Source organism: Camelus dromedarius, unplaced genomic scaffold, assembly GCF_036321535.1.
Source record: "Camelus dromedarius isolate mCamDro1 unplaced genomic scaffold, mCamDro1.pat HAP1_SCAFFOLD_186, whole genome shotgun sequence".
Classification (NCBI taxonomy): Eukaryota; Metazoa; Chordata; class Mammalia; order Artiodactyla; family Camelidae; genus Camelus; species Camelus dromedarius.
The window spans coordinates 1,435,955-1,456,597 of record NW_026989854.1 but is presented as its reverse complement, the minus strand read 5'-3'; positions in this window follow the sequence as shown (position 1 = coordinate 1,456,597).

Here is a 20,643-nt window from a genome sequence, read left to right as displayed (position 1 = left end):
TGCTAGATGAACGAACGTCTCTCCACATGCTCAGTTCTGAGAGATAAGTGTGTGTGAAAGCCGTCCTTCACCTAGCTTGTTGGGAACACAAAGTTTCTTTTCAGTTGCAAACTCCACTCCATACATATAAATGGGGATGTACTAGCTCCAACTCGGTTTTGCAGTGAAAACTGCAGGAACTTCAAAACGGCACTAGGAAACATACTGAGAAACCAGAGTAAAAGTTTCTCCTGCAACCCGTTCCTTTTGTGCTAGATGAACGAACGTCTCTTCACATGCTCAGTTCTGAGAGATAAGTGTGTGTGAAAGTCGTACTTCAACTAGCTTATTTGGAACACAAAGTTTGTTTTCAGTTGCAAACTCCACTCCATACATATATATGGGGAGGTACTAGCTCCAAAAATGTTTTACAGTGAAAACTGCAGGATCTTAAAAGCGGCACTAGGAAACAGACTGAGAAACCAGAGTAAAAGTTTCCCTGCAAACTTTTCCCTTTGTGCTAGATGAACGAAAGTCTCTATACATGCTCAGTTCTCAGAGATAAATGTGTGTGAATGCCGTCCTTCACCTAGCTTGTTGGGAACACAAAGTTTCTTTTCAGTTGCAAACTCCACTCCATATATATATATGGGGAGGTACTAGCTCCAACTCGGTTTTACAGTGAAAACTGCAGGAACTTCAAACGGGCACTAGGAAACAGACTGAGAAACCAGAGTAAAAGTTTCTCCTGCAACCCGTTCCCTTTGTGCTAGATGAACGAACGTCTCTCCACATGCTCAGTTCTGAGAGATAAGTGTGTGTGAAAGCCGTCCTTCACCTAGCTTGTTGGGAACACAAAGTTTCTTTTCAGTTGCAAACTCCAATCCATACATATAAATGGGGATGTACTAGCTCCAACTCGGTTTTGCAGTGAAAACTGCAGGAACTTCAAAACGGCACTAGGAAACAGACTGAGAAACCAGAGTAAAAGTTTCTCCTGCAACCCGTTCCCTTTGTGCTAGATGAACGAACGTCTCTCCACATGCTCAGTTCTGAGAGATAAGTGTATGTGAAAGTCGTACTTCAACTAGCTTATTTGGAACACAAAGTTTGTTTTCAGTTGCAAACTCCACTCCATACATATATATGGGGAGGTACTACCTCCAAAATTGTTTTACAGTGTAAACTGCAGGATCTTAAAAGCGGCACTAGGAAACAGACTGAGAAACCAGAGTAAAAGTTTCCCTGCAAACTCTTCCCTTTGTGCTAGATGAACGAAAGTCTCTATACATGCTCAGTTCTCAGAGATAAATGTGTGTGAATGCCGTCCTTCACCCAGCTTGTTGGGAACACAAAGTTTCTTTTCAGTTGCAAACTCCACTCCATATATATATATGGGGAGGTACTAGCTCCAACTCGGTTTTACAGTGAAAACTGCAGGAACTTCAAACGGGCACTAGGAAAAAGACTGAGAAAACAGAGTAAAAGTTTCTCCTGCAACCCGTTCCCTTTGTGCTAGATGAACGAACGTCTCTCCACATGCTCAGTTCTGAGAGATAAGTGTGTGTGAAAGCCGTCCTTCACAAAGCTTGTTGGGAATACAAAGTGTCTTTTCAGTTGCAAACTCCATTCCATACATATATATGGGGATGTACTAGCTCCAACACGGTTTTACAGTGAAAAATGCAGGAACTTCAAACCGGCACTAGGAAACAGACTGTGAAACCAGAGTAATAGTTTCTCCTGCATCCCGTTCCCTTTGTGCTAGATGAAAGAACTTCTCTCCACATGCTCAGTTCTGAGAGGTAAGTGTGTGTGAATGTCGTCCTTCAACTAGCTTGCTGGGAACACAAAGTGTCTTTTCACTTGCAAACTCCACTCCATACATATATATGGGGAGGTACTTGCTCCAACTCGGTTTTACAGTGAAAACTGCAGGAACTTCAAACCGGCACTAGGAAATATACTGAGAAACCAGAGTAAAAGTTTCTCCTGCAACACCTTCCCTTTGTGCTAGATGAACGAACGTCTCTGCACATGCTCAGTTCTGAGAGATAAGTGTGTGTGAAAGTCGTACTTCAACTAGCTTATTTGGAACACAAAGTTTGTTTTCAGTTGCAAACTCCACTCCATATATATATATATATGGAGAGGTACTAGCTCCAAAAATGTTTTACAGTGAAAACTGCAGGATCTTAAAAGCGGCACTAGGAAACAGACTGAGAAACCAGAGTAAAAGTTTCCCTGCAAACTTTTCCCTTTGTGCTAGATGAACGAAAGTCTCTATAAATGCTCAGTTCTCAGAGATAAATGTGTGTGAATACCGTCCTTCAACTAGCTTGTTGGGAACACAATGTTTCTTTTCAGTTGCAAACTCCACTCCATATATATATATGGGGAGGTACTAGCTCCAACTCGGTTTTACAGTGAATACTGCAGGAACTTCAAACGGGCACTAGGAAACAGACTGAGAAACCAGAGAAAAAGTTTCTCCTGCAACCCGTTCCCTTTGTGCTAGATTAACAAACGTCTCTCCACATGCTCAGTTCTGAGAGATAAGTGTGTGTGAAAGCCGTCCTTCACCTAGCTTGTTGGGAACACAAAGTTTCTTTTCAGTTGCAAACTCCACTCCATACATATAAATGGGGATGTTCTAGCTCCAACTCGGTTTTGCAGTGAAAACTGCAGGAACTTCAAAACGGCACTAGGAAACAGACTGAGAAACCAGAGTAAAAGTTTCTCCTGCAACCCGTTCCCTTTGTGCTAGATGAAAGAACTTCTCTCCACATGCTCAGTTCTGAGAGGTAAGTGTGTGTGAATGTCGTCCTTCAAATTTCTTGTTGGGAACACAAAGTTTGTTTTCAGTTGCAAACTCCACTCCATACATATACATGGGGTTGTTCTAGCTCCAACTCGTTTTTACAGTGAAAACTGCAGGAACTTCAAACCGGCACTAGGAAACAGACTGAGAAACCAGAGTAAAAGTTACTCCTGAAACTCGTTCCCTTTGTGCTAGATAAACGAACGTCTCTCCACATGCTCAGTTCTGAGAGATAAGTGTGTGTGAAAGCTGTCCTTCACCAAGCTTTTTGGGAACACAAAGTTTCTTTTCACTTGCAAACTCCACTCCATACATATATATGGGGAGGTACTTGCTCCAACTCGGTTTTACAGTGAAAACTGCAGGAACTTCAAACCGGCACTAGGAAACAGACTGAGAAACCAGAGTAAAAGTTTCTCCTGCAACACGTTCCCTTTGTGCTAGATGAAAGAACTTCTCTCCACATGCTCAGTTCTGAGAGATAAGTGTGTGTGAAAGCTGTCCTTCACCATGCTTTTTGGGAACACAAAGTTTCTTTTCACTTGCAAACTCCACTCCATACATATATATGGGGAGGTACTTGCTGCAACTCGGTTTTACAGTGAAAACTGCAGGAACTTCAAAGCGGCAACAGGAAACAGACTGAGAAACCAGAGTAAAAGTTTCTCCTGCAACCCGTTCAATTTGTGCTAGATGAAGGAACGTCTCTCCACATGCTCAGTTCTGAGAGATAAGTGTGTGTGAAAGCCGTCCTTCAACTAGCTTGTAGGGAACACAAAGTTTCTTTTCAGTTGCAAACTCCATTCCATACATATATATGGGGATGTACGAGCTCCAGCTCGGTTTTACAGTGAAAACTGCAGGAATATCAAACCGGCACTAGGAAACAGACTGAGAAACCAGAGTAAAAGTTTCTCCTGCAACCCGTTCCCTTTGTGCTAGATAAATGAACGTCTCTCCACATGCTCATTTCTGAGAGATAAGTGTGTGTGAAAGTCGTCCTTCAACTAGCTTGTTGGGAACACAAAGTTTGTTTTCAGTTGCAAACTCCACTCCATAAATATATATGGGGAGGTACTAGCTCCAAATCGGTTTTACAGTGAAAACTGCAGGAACTTCAAACCGGCACTAGGAAACAGACTGAGAAATCAGAGTAAAAGTTTCTCCTGCAACCCGTTCTCTTTGTGCTAGATGAACGAACGTCTCTCCACATGCTCAGTTCTGAGAGATAAGTGTGTGTGAAAGCCGTCCTTCAACTAGCTTGTTGGGAACACAAAGTTTCTTTTCAGTTGCAAACTCCACTCCATACATATATATGGGGAGGTACTACCTCCAACTCGGTTTTACAGTGAAAACTGCAGGAACTTCAAAGCAGCAACAGGAAACAGACTGAGAAACCAGAGTAAAAGTTTCTCCTGCAACCCGTTCCCTTTGTGCTAGATGAACGAACGTCTCTCCACATGCTCAGTTCTGAGAGATAAGTGTGGGTGAAAGCCGTCCTTCACCTAGCTTGTTGGGAACACAAAGTTTCTTTTCAGTTGCAAACTCCACTCCATACATATAAATGGGGATGTACTAGCTCCAACTCGGTTTTGCAGTGAAAACTGCAGGAACTTCAAAACGGCACTAGGAAACAGACTGAGAAACCAGAGTAAAAGTTTCTCCTGCAACCCGTTCCCTTTGTGCTAGATGAACGAACGTCTCTCCACATGCTAAGTTCTGAGAGATAATTGTATGTGAAAGTCGTACTTCAACTAGCTTATTTGGAACACAAAGTTTGTTTTCAGTTGCAAACTCCAATCCATATATATATATGGGGAGGTACAAGCTCCAACTCGGTTTTACAGTGAAAACTGCAGGAACTTCAAACGGGCACTAGGAAACAGACTGAGAAACCAGAGTAAAAGTTTCTCCTGCAACCCGTTCCCTTTGTGCTAGATGAACAAACGTCTCTCCACATGCTCATTTCTGAGAGATAAGTGTGTGTGAAAGCCGTCCTTCACATAGCTTGTTGGGAATACAAAGTGTCTTTTCAGTTGCAAACTCCATTCCATACATATATATGGGGATGTACTAGCTCCAACACGGTTTTACAGTGAAAATTGCAGGAACTTCAAACCGGCACTAGAAACAGACTGAGAAACCAGAGTAAAAGTTTCTCCTGCAACCCGTTCCCTTTGTGCTAGATGAAAGAACTTCTCTCCACATGCTCAGTTCTGAGAGGTAAGTGTGTGTGAATGTCGTCCTTCAACTTGCTTGTTGGGAACACAAAGTTTGTTTTCAGTTGCAAACTCCACTCCATACATATATATGGGGAGGTACTTGCTCCAACTCGGTTTTACAGTGAAAACTGCAGGAACTTCAAACCGGCACTAGGAAACAGACTGAGAAACCAGAGTAAAAGTTTCTCCTGAAACACGTTCCCTTTGTGCTAGATGAAAGAACTTCTCTCCACATGCTCAGTTCTAAGAGATAAGTGTGTGTGAAAGCTGTCCTTCACCAAGCTTTTTGGGAACACAAAGTTTCTTTTCACTTGCAAACTCCACTCCATACATATATATGGGGAGGTACTTGCTCCAACTCGGTTTTACAGTGAAAACTGCAGGAACTTCAAAGCGGCAACAGGAAACAGACTGAGAAACCAGAGTAAAAGTTTCCCCTGCAACCCGTTCAATTTGTGCTAGATGAAGGAACGTCTCTCCACATGCTCAGTTCTGAGAGATAACTGTGTGTGAAAGCCGTCCTTCAACTAGCTTGTAGGGAACACAAAGTTTCTTTTCAGTTGCAAACTCCATTCCATACATATATATGGGGATGTACAAGCTCCAACTCGGTTTTACAGTGAAAACTGCAGGAATATCAAACCGGCACTAGGAAACAGACTGAGAAACCAGAGTAAAAGTTTCTCCTGCAACCCGTTCCCTTTGTGCTAGATAAATGAAGGTCTCTCCACATGCTCATTTCTGAGAGATAAGTGTGTGTGAAAGTCGTCCTTCAACTAGCTTGTTGGGAACACAAAATTTGTTTTCAGTTGCAAACTCCACTCCATAAATATATATGGGGAGGTACTAGCTCCAAATCAGTTTTACAGTGAAAACTGCAGGAACTTCAAACCGGCACTACTAAACAGACTGAGAAATCAGAGTAAAAGTTTCTCCTGCAACCCGTTCTCTTTGTGCTAGATGAACGAACGTCTCTCCATATGCTCAGTTCTGAGAGATAAGTGTGTGTGAAAGCCGTCCTTCACATAGCTTGTTGGGAACACAAAGATTCTTTTCACTTGCAAACCCCACTCCATACATGTATATGGGGAGGTACTAGCTCCAACTCGGTTTTACAGTGTAAACTGCTGGAACTTCTAAACCGGCACTAGGAAACAGACTGAGAAACCAGAGTAAAAGTTTCTCCTGCAACCCGTTCCCTTTGTGCTAGATGAACGAACGTCTCTCCACATGCTCAGTTCTGAGAGATAAGTGTGGGTGAAGGCCGTCCTTCACCTAGCTTGTTGGGAACACAAAGTTTCTTTTCAGTTGCAAACTCCATTCCATACTTGTATATGGGGAGGTACTAGCTCCAACTCGGTTTTACAGTGAAAACTGCAGGAACTTCAAAGCGGCAACAGGAAACAGACTGAGAAACCAGAGTAAAAGTTTCTCATGTAACACGTTCCCTTTTTGCTAGATGAACGAATGTCTCTCCACATGCTCAGATCTGAGAGAAAAGTTTGTGTGAAACCGTCCTTCACCTAGCTTGTTGGGAACACAAAGTTTCTTTTCAGTTGCAAACTCCACTCCATACATATATATGGGGGGTACTAGCTCTAACTCGGTTTTACAGTGAAAACTGCAGGAACTTCAAAGCAGCAATAGGAAACAGACTGAGAAACCAGAGTAAAAGTTTCTCCTACAACCCTTTCCCTTTGTGCTAGATGAACGAACGTCTCTCCACATGCTCAGTTCTGAGTGATAAGTGTGTGTGAAAGCCGTCCTTCACCTAGCTTGTTGGGAACACAAAGTTTCTTTTCACTAGCAAACTCCACTCCATACATATATATGGGGAGGTACTAGCTCCAACTAGGTTTTACAGTGAAAACTGCAGGAACATCAAACCGGCACTAGGCAAAAGACTGAGAAAACAGAGTAAAAGTTTCTCCTTCAACCCGTTCCCTTTGTGCTAGATGAACGAACGTCTCTCCACATGCTCAGTTCTGAGAGATAAGTGTGGGTGAATGCCGTCCTTCACATAGCTTTTTGGGAACACAAAGTTTCTTTTCAGTTGCAAACTCCACTCCATACATGTATATGGGGAAGTACTAGCTCCAACTCGGTTTTACAGTGAAAACTGCAGGAACTTCAAAGCGGCAACAGGAAACAGACTGAGAAACCAGAGTAAAATTTTCCCCTGCAACCCGTTCCCTTTGTGCTAGATGAACGAACGTCTCTCCACATGCTCAGTTCTGAGAGATTTTTGTGTGTGAAAGTCGTCCTTCAACTAGCTTGTTGGGAACACAAAGTTTCTTTTCACTTGCAAACTCCACTCCATACATATATATGGGGATGTACTAGCCCCAACTCGGTTTGACAGTGAAAACTGCAGGAACTTTAAACCGGCACTAGGAAACAGACTGAGAAACCAGAGTAATATTTTCCCCTGCAACCGGTTCCCTTTGTGCTAGATGAACGAACGTCTCTCCACATGCTCAGTTCTGAGAGATAAGTGTGTGTGAAAGTCGTCCTTCAACTAGCTTGTTGGAAACACAAAGTTTGTTTTCAGTTGCAAACTCCCCTCCATACATATATATGGGGAGGTACTAGCTCCAACTCGGTTTTACGGTGAAAAATACAGGAACTTCAAACCAGCACTAGGAAACAGACTGAGAAACCAGAGTAAAAGTTTCTCCTGCAACCGGTTCCCTTTGTGCTAGGTGAACGAACGCCTCTCCACATGCTCAGTTATGAGAGATAAGTGTGTGTGAAAGCCGTCCTTCACCTAGATTGTTGGGAACACAAAGTTTCTTTTCACTTGCAAACTCCACTCCATACATATATATGGGGAGGTACTAGCACCAACTCGGTTTTACAGTGAAAACTGCAGGAACTTCAAACCGGCACTAGGAAACAGACTGAGAAACCACAGTAAAAGTTTCTCCTGCAACCAGTTCCCTTTGTGCTAGATGAACGAACGTCTTTCCACATGCTCAGTTCTGAGAGATAAGTGTGTGTGAAAGCCGTACTTCACCTATCTTTTTGGAACACAAAGTTTCTTTTCACTTGCAAAGTCCACTCCATACAAATATATGGGGAGGTACTAGCTCCAACTCGGTTTTACAGTGAAAACTGCAGGAACTTCAAACCGGCACTAGGAAACAGACTGAGATACCATAGTAATAGTTTCTCCTTCAACACGTTCCCTTTGTGCTAGATGAACGAACGTCTCTCCACATGCTCAGTTCTGAGAGATAAGTGTGTGTGAAAGCCGTGCTTCACCTAGCTTTTTGGGAAAACAAAGTTTCTTTTCACTTGCAAACTCCACTCCATACATATATATGGGGAGGTACTAGCTCCAACTCGGTTTTACAGTGAAAACTGCAGGAACTTCAAACCGGCACTAGGCAACAGACTGAGAAACCAGAGTAAAAGTTTCTCCTGCAAACTATTCCCTTTGTGCTAGATGAACGAACGTCTCTATACATGCTCAGTTCTGAGAGATAAGTGTGTGTGAAAGCCGTCCTTCACCTAGCTTGTTGGGAACACAAAGTTTTTTTCAGTTGCAAACTCCACTCCATACATATATATGGGGAGGTAGAAGCTCCAACTCGGTTTTACAGTTAAAACTGCAGGAACGACAAACCAGCACTAGGAAACAGACTGAGAAACCAGAGTAAAAGTTTCTCCTGCAACCCGTTCCCTTTGTGCTAGATGAACGAACGTCTCTCCACATGCTCAGTACTGAGAGATAAGTGTGTGTTAATGTCGTCCTTCAACTAGCTAGTTGGGAACACAAAGTTTGTTTTCAGTTGCCAACTACACTCCAAACATATATATGGGGAGGTAAAAACTCCAACTCTGTTTTACAGTGAAAACTGCAGGAAATTCAAAGCGGCAACAGGAATCAGACTGAGAAACCAGAGTAAATTTTCTCCTGCAACCCGTTCCCTTTGTGCTAGATGGACGAACGTCTCTCCACATGCTCAGTTCTGAGAGATAAGTGTGTGTGAAAGCCGTCCTTCACCTAGCTTGTTGGGAACACAAAGTTTCTTTTCACTTGCAAACTCCAATCCATACATATATATGGGGAGGTACTAGCTCCACTTCGATTTTACAGTGAAAACTGCAGGAACTTCAAACCGGCACTAGGCAACAGACTGAGAAACCAGAGTAAAAGTTTCTCCTGCAACCCGTTCCCTTTGTGCTAGATGAACGAAAGTCTCTCCACATCCTCAGTTCTGAGAGATAAGTGTGTGTGAAAGCCGTACTTCACCTAGCTTGTTGGGAACACAAAGTTTCTTTTCAGTTGCAAACTCCACTCCATACATATATATGGGGATGTACTAGCCCCAACTCGGTTTTACAGTGAAAACTGAAGGAACTTCAAACCGTCACTTGAAAACAGACTGAGAAACCAGAGTAAAGTTCTCCTGCAACCCTTTCCCTTTGTGCTAGATGAACGAACGTCTCTCCACATGCTCAGTTGTGAGAGATAAGTGTGTGTGAAAGCCGTCCTTCAACTAGCTTGTTGGGAACAGAAAGTTTCTTTTCACTTGCATACCCCACTCCATACATATATATGGGGAGGTACTAGCTCCAACTCGGTTTTACAGTGAAAACTGCAGGAACTTCAAACCGGCACTAGGAAACAGACTGAGAATCCAGAGTAATAGTTTCTCCTGCAACAGGTTCCCTTTGTGCTAGATGAATGAACGTCTCTCCTCATGCTCAGTTCTGAGAGATAAGTGTGTGTGAAAGCCGTCCTTCACCTAGCTTGTTGATAACACAAAGTTTCTTTTCACTTGCAAACTCCACTCCATACATATATATGGGGAGGTACTAGCTCCAACTCGGTTTTACAGTGAAATCTGCAGGAACTTCAAACCGGCACTAGGCAACAGACTGAGAAACCAGAGTAAATGTTTATCCTGCAACCAGTTCCCTTTGTGCTAGATGAACGAACGTCTCTCCACATGCTCAGTTCTGAGAGATAAGTGTGTGTGAAAGTCGTCCTTCAACTATTTTATTGGGAACACAAAGTTTGTTTTCATTTGCAATCTCCACTCCATACATATATATGGGGAGGTACTAGCTCAAAACGGTTTTACAGTGAAAACTGCAGGAACTTAAAAGCGGCACTAAGAAACAGACTGAGAAACCAGAGTAAAAGTTTCTCCTGCAAACTGTTCCCTATGTGCTAGATGAACGATAGTCTCTATACATGCTCAGTTCTGAGAGATAAATGTGTGTGAATGCCGTCCTTCACCTAGCTTGTAGGGAACACAAAGTTTCTTTTCAGTTGCAAACTCCACTCCATATATATATATGGGATGGTACTAGCTCCAACTCTGTTTTACAGTGAAAACTGCAGGAACTTCAAACCGGCACTAGGAAACAGACTGAGAAACCAGAGTAAAATTTCTGTTGCAACACGTTCCCTTTGTGCTAGATGAACGAACGTCTCTCCACATGCTCAGTTCTGAGAGATAAGTGTGTGTGAATGCCGTCCTTCACCTAGCTTGTTGGGAACACAAAGTTTCTTTTCACTTGCAACCCCACTCCATACATATATATGGGGAGGTACTAGCTCCAACTCGGTTTTACAGTGTAAACTGCTGGAACTTCAAACCGGCACTAGGCAACAGACTGAGAAACCAGAGTAAAAGTTTCTCCTGCAACCCGTTCCCTTTGTGCTAGATGAACGAACGTCTCTCCACATGCTCAGTTCTGAGAGATAAGTGTGTGTGAAAGCCGTCCTTCACCTAGCTTGTTGGGAACACAAAGTTTCTTTTCACTTGCAAACTCCACTCCATACATATATATGGGCAGGTACTAGCTCCAACTCGGTTTTACAGTGAAAACTGCAGGAACATCAAACCAGCACTAGGCAACAGTTTGAGAAACCAGAGTAAAAGTTTCTCCTGCAACCCGTTCCCTTTGTGCTAGATGAACGAACGTCTCTCCACATGCTCAGTTCTGAGAGATAAGTGTGTGTGAAAGCCGTCCTTCACCTAGCTTGTTGGGAACACAAAGTTTCTTTTCAGTTGCAAACTCCACTCCGTACATATAAATGGGGATGTACTAGCTCCAAATCGGTTTTACAGTGAAAACTGCAGGATCTTCAAAGCGGCAACAGGAAACAGACTGAGAAACCAGAGTAAAAGTTTCTCCTGCAACCCGTTCCCTTTGTGCTAGATGAACGAACGTCTCTCCACATGCTCAGTTCTGAGAGATAAGTGTGTGTGAAAGCCGTCCTTCACCTAGCTTGTTGGGAACACAAAGTTTTTTTCAGTTGCAAACTCCACTCCATACATATATATGGGGAGGTAGAAGCTCCAACTCGGTTTTACAGTTAAAACTGCAGGAACGACAAACCAGCACTAGGAAACAGACTGAGAAACCAGAGTAAAAGTTTCTCCTGCAACCCGTTCCCTTTGTGCTAGATGAACGAACGTCTCTCCACATGCTCAGTACTGAGAGATAAGTGTGTGTTAATGTCGTCCTTCAACTAGCTAGTTGGGAACACAAAGTTTGTTTTCAGTTGCCAACTACACTCCAAACATATATATGGGGAGGTAAAAACTCCAACTCTGTTTTACAGTGAAAACTGCAGGAAATTCAAAGCGGCAACAGGAATCAGACTGAGAAACCAGAGTAAATTTTCTCCTGCAACCCGTTCCCTTTGTGCTAGATGGACGAACGTCTCTCCACATGCTCAGTTCTGAGAGATAAGTGTGTGTGAAAGCCGTCCTTCACCTAGCTTGTTGGGAACACAAAGTTTCTTTTCACTTGCAAACTCCAATCCATACATATATATGGGGAGGTACTAGCTCCACTTCGATTTTACAGTGAAAACTGCAGGAACTTCAAACCGGCACTAGGCAACAGACTGAGAAACCAGAGTAAAAGTTTCTCCTGCAACCCGTTCCCTTTGTGCTAGATGAACGAAAGTCTCTCCACATCCTCAGTTCTGAGAGATAAGTGTGTGTGAAAGCCGTACTTCACCTAGCTTGTTGGGAACACAAAGTTTCTTTTCAGTTGCAAACTCCACTCCATACATATATATGGGGATGTACTAGCCCCAACTCGGTTTTACAGTGAAAACTGAAGGAACTTCAAACCGTCACTTGAAAACAGACTGAGAAACCAGAGTAAAGTTCTCCTGCAACCCTTTCCCTTTGTGCTAGATGAACGAACGTCTCTCCACATGCTCAGTTGTGAGAGATAAGTGTGTGTGAAAGCCGTCCTTCAACTAGCTTGTTGGGAACAGAAAGTTTCTTTTCACTTGCATACCCCACTCCATACATATATATGGGGAGGTACTAGCTCCAACTCGGTTTTACAGTGAAAACTGCAGGAACTTCAAACCGGCACTAGGAAACAGACTGAGAATCCAGAGTAATAGTTTCTCCTGCAACAGGTTCCCTTTGTGCTAGATGAATGAACGTCTCTCCTCATGCTCAGTTCTGAGAGATAAGTGTGTGTGAAAGCCGTCCTTCACCTAGCTTGTTGATAACACAAAGTTTCTTTTCACTTGCAAACTCCACTCCATACATATATATGGGGAGGTACTAGCTCCAACTCGGTTTTACAGTGAAATCTGCAGGAACTTCAAACCGGCACTAGGCAACAGACTGAGAAACCAGAGTAAATGTTTATCCTGCAACCAGTTCCCTTTGTGCTAGATGAACGAACGTCTCTTCACATGCTCAGTTCTGAGAGATAAGTGTGTGTGAAAGTCGTCCTTCAACTATTTTATTGGGAACACAAAGTTTGTTTTCATTTGCAAACTCCACTCCATACATATATATGGGGAGGTACTAGCTCAAAACGGTTTTACAGTGAAAACTGCAGGAACTTAAAAGCGGCACTAAGAAACAGACTGAGAAACCAGAGTAAAAGTTTCTCCTGCAAACTGTTCCCTATGTGCTAGATGAACGATAGTCTCTATACATGCTCAGTTCTGAGAGATAAATGTGTGTGAATGCCGTCCTTCACCTAGCTTGTAGGGAACACAAAGTTTCTTTTCAGTTGCAAACTCCACTCCATATATATATATAGGGTGGTACTAGCTCCAACTCTGTTTTACAGTGAAAACTGCAGGAACTTCAAACCGGCACTAGGAAACAGACTGAGAAACCAGAGTAAAATTTCTGTTGCAACACGTTCCCTTTGTGCTAGATGAACGAACGTCTCTCCACATGCTCAGTTCTGAGAGATAAGTGTGTGTGAATGCCGTCCTTCACCTAGCTTGTTGGGAACACAAAGTTTCTTTTCACTTGCAACCCCACTCCATACATATATATGGGGAGGTACTAGCTCCAACTCGGTTTTACAGTGTAAACTGCTGGAACTTCAAACCGGCACTAGGCAACAGACTGAGAAACCAGAGTAAAAGTTTCTCCTGCAACCCGTTCCCTTTGTGCTAGATGAACGAACGTCTCTCCACATGCTCAGTTCTGAGAGATAAGTGTGTGTGAAAGCCGTCCTTCACCTAGCTTGTTGGGAACACAAAGTTTCTTTTCACTTGCAAACTCCACTCCATACATATATATGGGCAGGTACTAGCTCCAACTCGGTTTTACAGTGAAAACTGCAGGAACATCAAACCAGCACTAGGCAACAGTTTGAGAAACCAGAGTAAAAGTTTCTCCTGCAACCCGTTCCCTTTGTGCTAGATGAACGAACGTCTCTCCACATGCTCAGTTCTGAGAGATAAGTGTGTGTGAAAGCCGTCCTTCAACTAGCTTGTTGGGAACACAAAGTTTCTTTTCAGTTGCAAACTCCACTCCGTACATATAAATGGGGATGTACTAGCTCCAAATCGGTTTTACAGTGAAAACTGCAGGATCTTCAAAGCGGCAACAGGAAACAGACTGAGAAACCAGAGTAAAAGTTTCTCCTTCAACCCGTTCCCTTTGTGCTAGATGAACGAACGTCTCTCCACATGCTCAGTTCTGAGAGATAAGTGTGTGTGAAAGCCGTCCTTCACCTAGCTTGTTGGGAACACAAAGTTTCTTTTCAGTTGCAAACTCCACTCCATACATATAAATGGGGATGTACTAGCTCCAACTCGGTTTTGCAGTGAAAACTGCAGGAACTTCAAAACGGCACTAGGAAACAGACTGAGAAACCAGAGTAAAAGTTTCTCCTGCAACCCGTTCCCTTTGTGCTAGATGAACGAACGTCTCTCCACATGCTCAGTTCTGAGAGATAAGTGTGTGTGAAAGTCGTACTTCAAGTAGCTTATTTGGAACACAAAGTTTGTTTTCAGTTGAAATCTCCACTCCATATATATATATGGGGAGGTACTAGCTCCAAAACTGTTTTACAGTGAAAACTGCAGGATCTTAAAAGCGGCACTAGGAAACAGACTGAGAAACCAGAGTAAAAGTTTCCCTGCAAACTGTTCCCTTTGTGCTAGATCAACGAAAGTCTCTATACATGCTCAGTTCTCAGAGATAAATGTGTGTGCATGCCGTCCTTCACCTAGCTTGTTGGGAACACAATGTTTCTTTTCAGTTGCAAACTCCACTCCATATATATATATGGGGAGGTACTAGCTCCAACTCGGTTTTACAGTGAAAACTGCAGGAACTTCAAACCGGCACTAGGAAACAGACTGAGAACCCAGAGTAAAAGTTTCTCCTGCAACCCGTTCCCTTTGTGCTAGATGAACGAACGTCTCTCCACATGCTCAGTTCTGAGAGATAATTGTGTGTGAAAGCCGTCCTTCACCTAGCTTGTTGGGAACACACAGTTTCTTTTCAGTTGCAAAATCCACTCCATACATATAAATGGGGATGTACTAGCTCCAAATCGGTTTTGCAGTGAAAACTGCAGGAACTACAAAACGGCACTAGGAAACAGACTGAGAAACCAGAGTAAAAGTTTCTCCTGCAACCCGTTCCCTTTGTGCTAGATGAACGAACGTCTCTCCACATGCTCAGTTCTGAGAGATAAGTGTGTGTGAAAGCCGTCCTTCACCTAGCTTTTTGGGAATACAAAGTTTCTTTTCAGTTGCAAACTCCATTCCATACATATATATGGGGATGTACTAGCTCCAACACGGTTTTACAGTGAAAACTGCAGGAACTTCAAACCGGCACTAGGAAACAGACTGAGAAACCAGAGTAAAAGTTTCTCCTGCAACCCGTTCCCTTTGTGCTAGATGAAAGAACTTCTCTCCACATGCTCAGTTCTGAGAGGTAAGTGTGTGTGAATGTCGCCTTTCAACTAGCTTGTTGGGAACACAAAGTTTGTTTTCAGTTGCAAACTCCACTCCATACATATACATGGGGTTGTACTAGCTCCAACTCGTTTTTACAGTGAAAACTGCAGGAACTTCAAACCGGCACTAGGAAACAGACTGAGAAACCAGAGTAAAAGTTACTCCTGCAACCCGTTCCCTTTGTGCTAGATAAACGAACGTCTCTCCACATGCTCAGTTCTGAGAGATAATTGTGTGTGAAAGCTGTCCTTCACCAAGCTTTTTGGGAACACAAAGTTTCTTTTCACTTGCAAACTCCACTCCATACATATATATGGGGAGGTACTTGCTCAACTCGGTTTTACAGTGAAAACTGCAGGAACTTCAAACCGGCACTAGGAAACAGACTGAGAAACCAGTGTAAAAGTTTCTCCTGCAACACGTTCACTTTGTGCTAGATGAACGAACTTCTCTCCACATGCTCAGTTCTGAGAGATAAGTGTGTGTGAAAGCCGTCCTTCACCTAGCTGGTTGGGAACACAACGTTTGTTTTCACTTGCAAACCCCACTCCATACATATATATGGGGTGGTACTAGCTCCAACACGGTTTTACAGTGTAAACTGCTGGAACTTCAAACCGGCACTAGGAAACAGACTGAGAAACCAGAGTAAAAGTTTCTCCTGCAACCCGTTCCCTTTGTGCTATATGAACGAACGTCTCTCCACATGCTCAGTTCTGAGAGATATGTGTGTGTGAAAGCCGTCCTTCACCTAGCTTCTTGGGAACACAAAGTTTCTTTTCACTATCAAACTCCACTCCATACATATAAATGGGGAGGTACTAGCTCCAACTCGGTTTTACAGTGAAAACTGCAGGAACTTCAAACCGGCACTAGGCAACAGGCTGAGAAAACAGAGTAAAAGTTTCTCCTGCAACCCGTTCCCTTTGTGCTAGATGAACGAACGTCTCTCCACATGCTCAGTTCTGAGAGATAAGTGTGTGTGAAAGCCGTCCTTCACCTAGCTTGTTGGGAACACAAAGTTTCTTTTCAGTTGCAAACTCCACTCCATATATATATATTGGGAGGTACTAGCTCCAACTCGGTTTTACAGTGAAAACTGCAGGAACTTCAAAGCGGCAACAGGAAACAGACTGAAAAACCAGAGTAAAAGTTTCTCCTGCAGCCCGTTCCCTTTGGGCTAGATGAACAAACGTCACCCCACATGCCCAGTTCTGAGAGATAAGTTTGTGTGAAAGCCGTCCTTCACATAGCTTGTTGGGAACACAAAGTTTCTTTTCACTTGCAAACTCCACTCCATACATATATATGGGGATGTACTAGCTCCAACTCGGTTTTACAGTGAAAACTGCAGGAACTTCAAACCGGCACTAGGCAACAGACTGAGAAACCAGAGTAAAAGTTTCTCCTGCAACCCGTTCCCTTTGTGCTAGATGAAGGAACGTCTCTCCACATGCTCAGTTCTGAGAGATAAGTGTGTGTGAAAGCCGTCCTTCACCTAGCTTCTTGGGAACACAAAGTTTCTTTTCACTATCAAACTCCACTCCATACATATAAATGGGGAGGTACTAGCTCCAACTCGGTTTTACAGTGAAAACTGCAGGAAATTCAAACCGGCACTAGGCAACAGGCTGAGAAAACAGAGTAAAAGTTTCTCCTGCAACCCGTTCCCTTTGTGCTAGATGAACGAACGTCTCTCCACATGCTCAGTTCTGAGAGATAAGTGTGTGTGAAAGCCGTCCTTCACCTAGCTTGTTGGGAACACAAAGTTTCTTTTCAGTTGCAAACTCCACTCCATATATATATATTGGGAGGTACTAGCTCCAACTCGGTTTTACAGTGAAAACTGCAGGAACTTCAAAGCGGCAACAGGAAACAGACTGAAAAACCAGAGTAAAAGTTTCTCCTGCAGCCCGTTCCCTTTGTGCTAGATGAACAAACGTCACTCCACATGCTCAGTTCTGAGAGATAAGTTTGTGTGAAAGCCGTCCTTCACCTAGATTGTTGGGAACACAAAGTTTCTTTTCATTTGCAAACTCCACTCCATACATATATATGGGGATGTACTAGCTCCAACTCGGTTTTACAGTGAAAACTGCAGGAACTTCAAACCGGCACTAGGCAACAGACTGAGAAACCAGAGTAAAAGTTTCTCCTGCAACCCGTTCCCTTTGTGCTAGATGAACGAACGTCTCTCCACATGCTCAGTTCTGAGAGATAAGTGTGTGTGAAAGCAGTCCTTCACCTAGTTTGTTGGGAACACAAAGTTTCTTTTCAGTTGCAAACTCCACTCCATACATATATATTGGGAGGTACTAGCTCCAACTCGGTTTTACAGTGAAAACTGCAGGTACTTCAAAGCGGCAACAGGAAACAGACTGAAAATCCAGAGTAAAAGTTTAACCAGCAACCTGTTCCCTTTGTGCTAGATGAACGAACGTCTCTCCACATGCTCAGTTCTGAGAGATAAGTGTGTGTGAAGCCGTCCTTCACCTAGCTTGTTGGGAACACAAAGTTTCTTTTCACTTGCAAACACCACTCCATACATATATATGGGGAGGTACTAGCTCCAACTCGGTTTTACAGTGAAAACTGCAGGAACTTCAAACCAGCACTAGGAAACACACTGAGAAACCAGAGTATAAGTTATCCTGTAAGACGTTCCCTTTGTGCTAGATGAATGAACGTCTCTCCACATGCTCAGTTCTGAGAGATAATTGTGTGTGAAAGTCGTCCTTCACCTAGCTTGTTGGGAACACAAAGTTTCTTTTCACTTGCAAACTCCACTCCATACATATATATGGGGAGGCACTAGCTCCAAAACTCTTTTACAGTGAAAACTGCAGGATCTTAAAAGCGGCACTAGGAAACAGACTGAGAAACCAGAGTAAAAGTTTCCCTGCAACCTGTTCCCTTTGTGCTAGATGAAAGAACTTCTCTCCACATGCTCAGTTCTGAGAGATAAGTGTGTGTGAAAGTTGTACTTCACCAAGCTTTTTGGGAACACAAAGTTTCTTTTCACTTGCAAACTCCACTCCATACATATATATGGGGATGTACTAGCTCCAACTCGGTTTTACAGTGAAAACTGCAGGAATATCAAACCGGCACTAGGAAACAGACTGAGAAACCAGAGTAAAAGTTTCTCGTGCAACCCGTTCCCTTTGTGCTAGATGAACGAACGTCTCTCCACATGCTCAGTTCTGAGAGATAAGTGTGTGTGAAAGTCGTCCTTCAAAGAGCTTGTTGGGAACACAAAGTTTGTTTTCAGTTGCAAACTCCACTCCATACATATATATGTGGAGGTACTAGCTCCAAATCGGATTTACAGTGAAAACTGCAGGAACTTAAAACCGGCACTAGGAAACAGACTGAGAAAGCAGAGTAAAAGTTTCTCCTGCAACCCGTTCCCTTTGTGCTAGATGAAAGAACGTCTCTCCACATGCTCAGTTCTGAGAGATATGTGTGTGTGAAAGCCGTCCTTCACCTAGCTTGTTGGGAACACAAAGTTTCTTTTCAGCTGCAAACTCCACTCCATACATATATATGGGGAGGTACTAGCTCCAAATCGGTTTTACAGTGAAAACTGCAGGAACTTCAAAGCGGCAACAGGAAACAGACTGAGAAACCAGAGTAAAAGTTTCCCCTGCAACCCGTTCCCTTTGTGCTAGATGAACGAACGTCTCTCCACATGCTCAGTTCTGAGAGATAAGTGTGTGTGAATGCCGTCCTTCACCTAGCTTGTTGGGAACACAAAGTTTCTTTTCACTTGCAACCCCACTCCATACATATATATGGGGAGGTACTAGCTCCAACTCGGTTTTACAGTGTAAACTGTTGGAACTTCAAACCGGCACTAGGCAACAGACTGAGAAACCAGAGTAAAAGTTTCTCCTGCAACCCGTTCCCTTTGTGCTAGATGAACGAACGTCTCTCCAAATGCTCAGTTCTGAGAGATAATTGTGTGTGAAAGCCGTCCTTCACCTAGCTTGTTGGGAACACAAAGTTTCTTTTCACTTGCAAACTCCACTCCATACATATATATGGGCAGGTACTAGCTCCAACTCGGTTTTACAGTGAAAACTGCAGGAACATCAAACCAGCACTAGGCAACAGTTTGAGAATCCAGAGTAAAAGTTTCTCCTGCAACCCGTTCCCTTTGTGCTAGATGAACGAACGTCTCTCCACATGCTCAGTTCTGAGAGATAAGTGTGTGTGAAAGCCGTCCTTCACCTAGCTTGTTGGGAACACAAAGTTTCTTTTCAGTTGCAAACTCCACTCCATACATATAAATGGGGATGTACTAGCTCCAAATCTGTTTTACAGTGAAAACTGCAGGATCTTCAAAGCGGCAACAGGAAACAGAATGAGAAACCAGAGTAAAAGTTTCCCCTGCAACCCGTTCCCTTTGTGCTAGATGAACGAACGTCTCTCCACATGCTCAGTTCTGAAAGATAAGTGTGTGTGAAAGCCGTCCTTCACCTAGCTTGTTGGGAACACAAAGTTTCTTTTCAGTTGCAAACTCCAATCCATACATATAAATGGGGATGTACTAGCTCCAACTCGGTTTTGCAGTGAAAACTGCAGGAACTTCAAAACGGCACTAGGAAAGAGACTGAGAAACCAGAGTAAAAGTTTCTCCTGCAACCCGTTCCCTTTGTGCTAGATGAACGAACGTCTCTCCACATGCTCAGTTCTGAGAGATAAGTGTGTGTGAAAGTCGTACTTCAACTAGCTTATTTGGAACACAAAGTTTGTTTTCAGTTGAAAACTCCACTCCATATATATATATGGGGAGGTACTAGCTCCAAAACTGTTTTACAGTGAAAACTGCAGGATCTTAAAAGCGGCACTAGGAAACAGACTGAGAAACCAGAGTAAAAGTTTCCCTGCAATCTGTTCCCTTTGTGCTAGATCAACGAAAGTCTCTATACATGCTCAGTTCTCAGAGATAAATGTGTGTGAATGCCGTCCTTCACCTAGCTTGTTGGGAACACAAAGTTTCTTTTCAGTTGCAAACTCCACTCCATACATATATATTGGGAGGTACTAGCTCCAACTCGGTTTTACAGTGAAAACTGCAGGAACTTCAAAGCGGCAACAGGAAACAGACTGAAAATCCAGAGTAAAAGTTTAACCAGCAACCTGTTCCCTTTGTGCTAGATGAACGAACGTCTCTCCACATGCTCAGTTCTGAGAGATAAGTGTGTGTGAAGCCGTCCTTCACCTAGCTTGTTGGGAACACAAAGTTTCTTTACACTTGCAAACACCACTCCATACATATATATGGGGAGGTACTAGCTCCAACTCGGTTTTACAGTGAAAACTGCAGGAACTTCAAACCAGCACTAGGAAACACACTGAGAAACCAGAGTATAAGTTATCCTGTAAGACGTTCCCTTTGT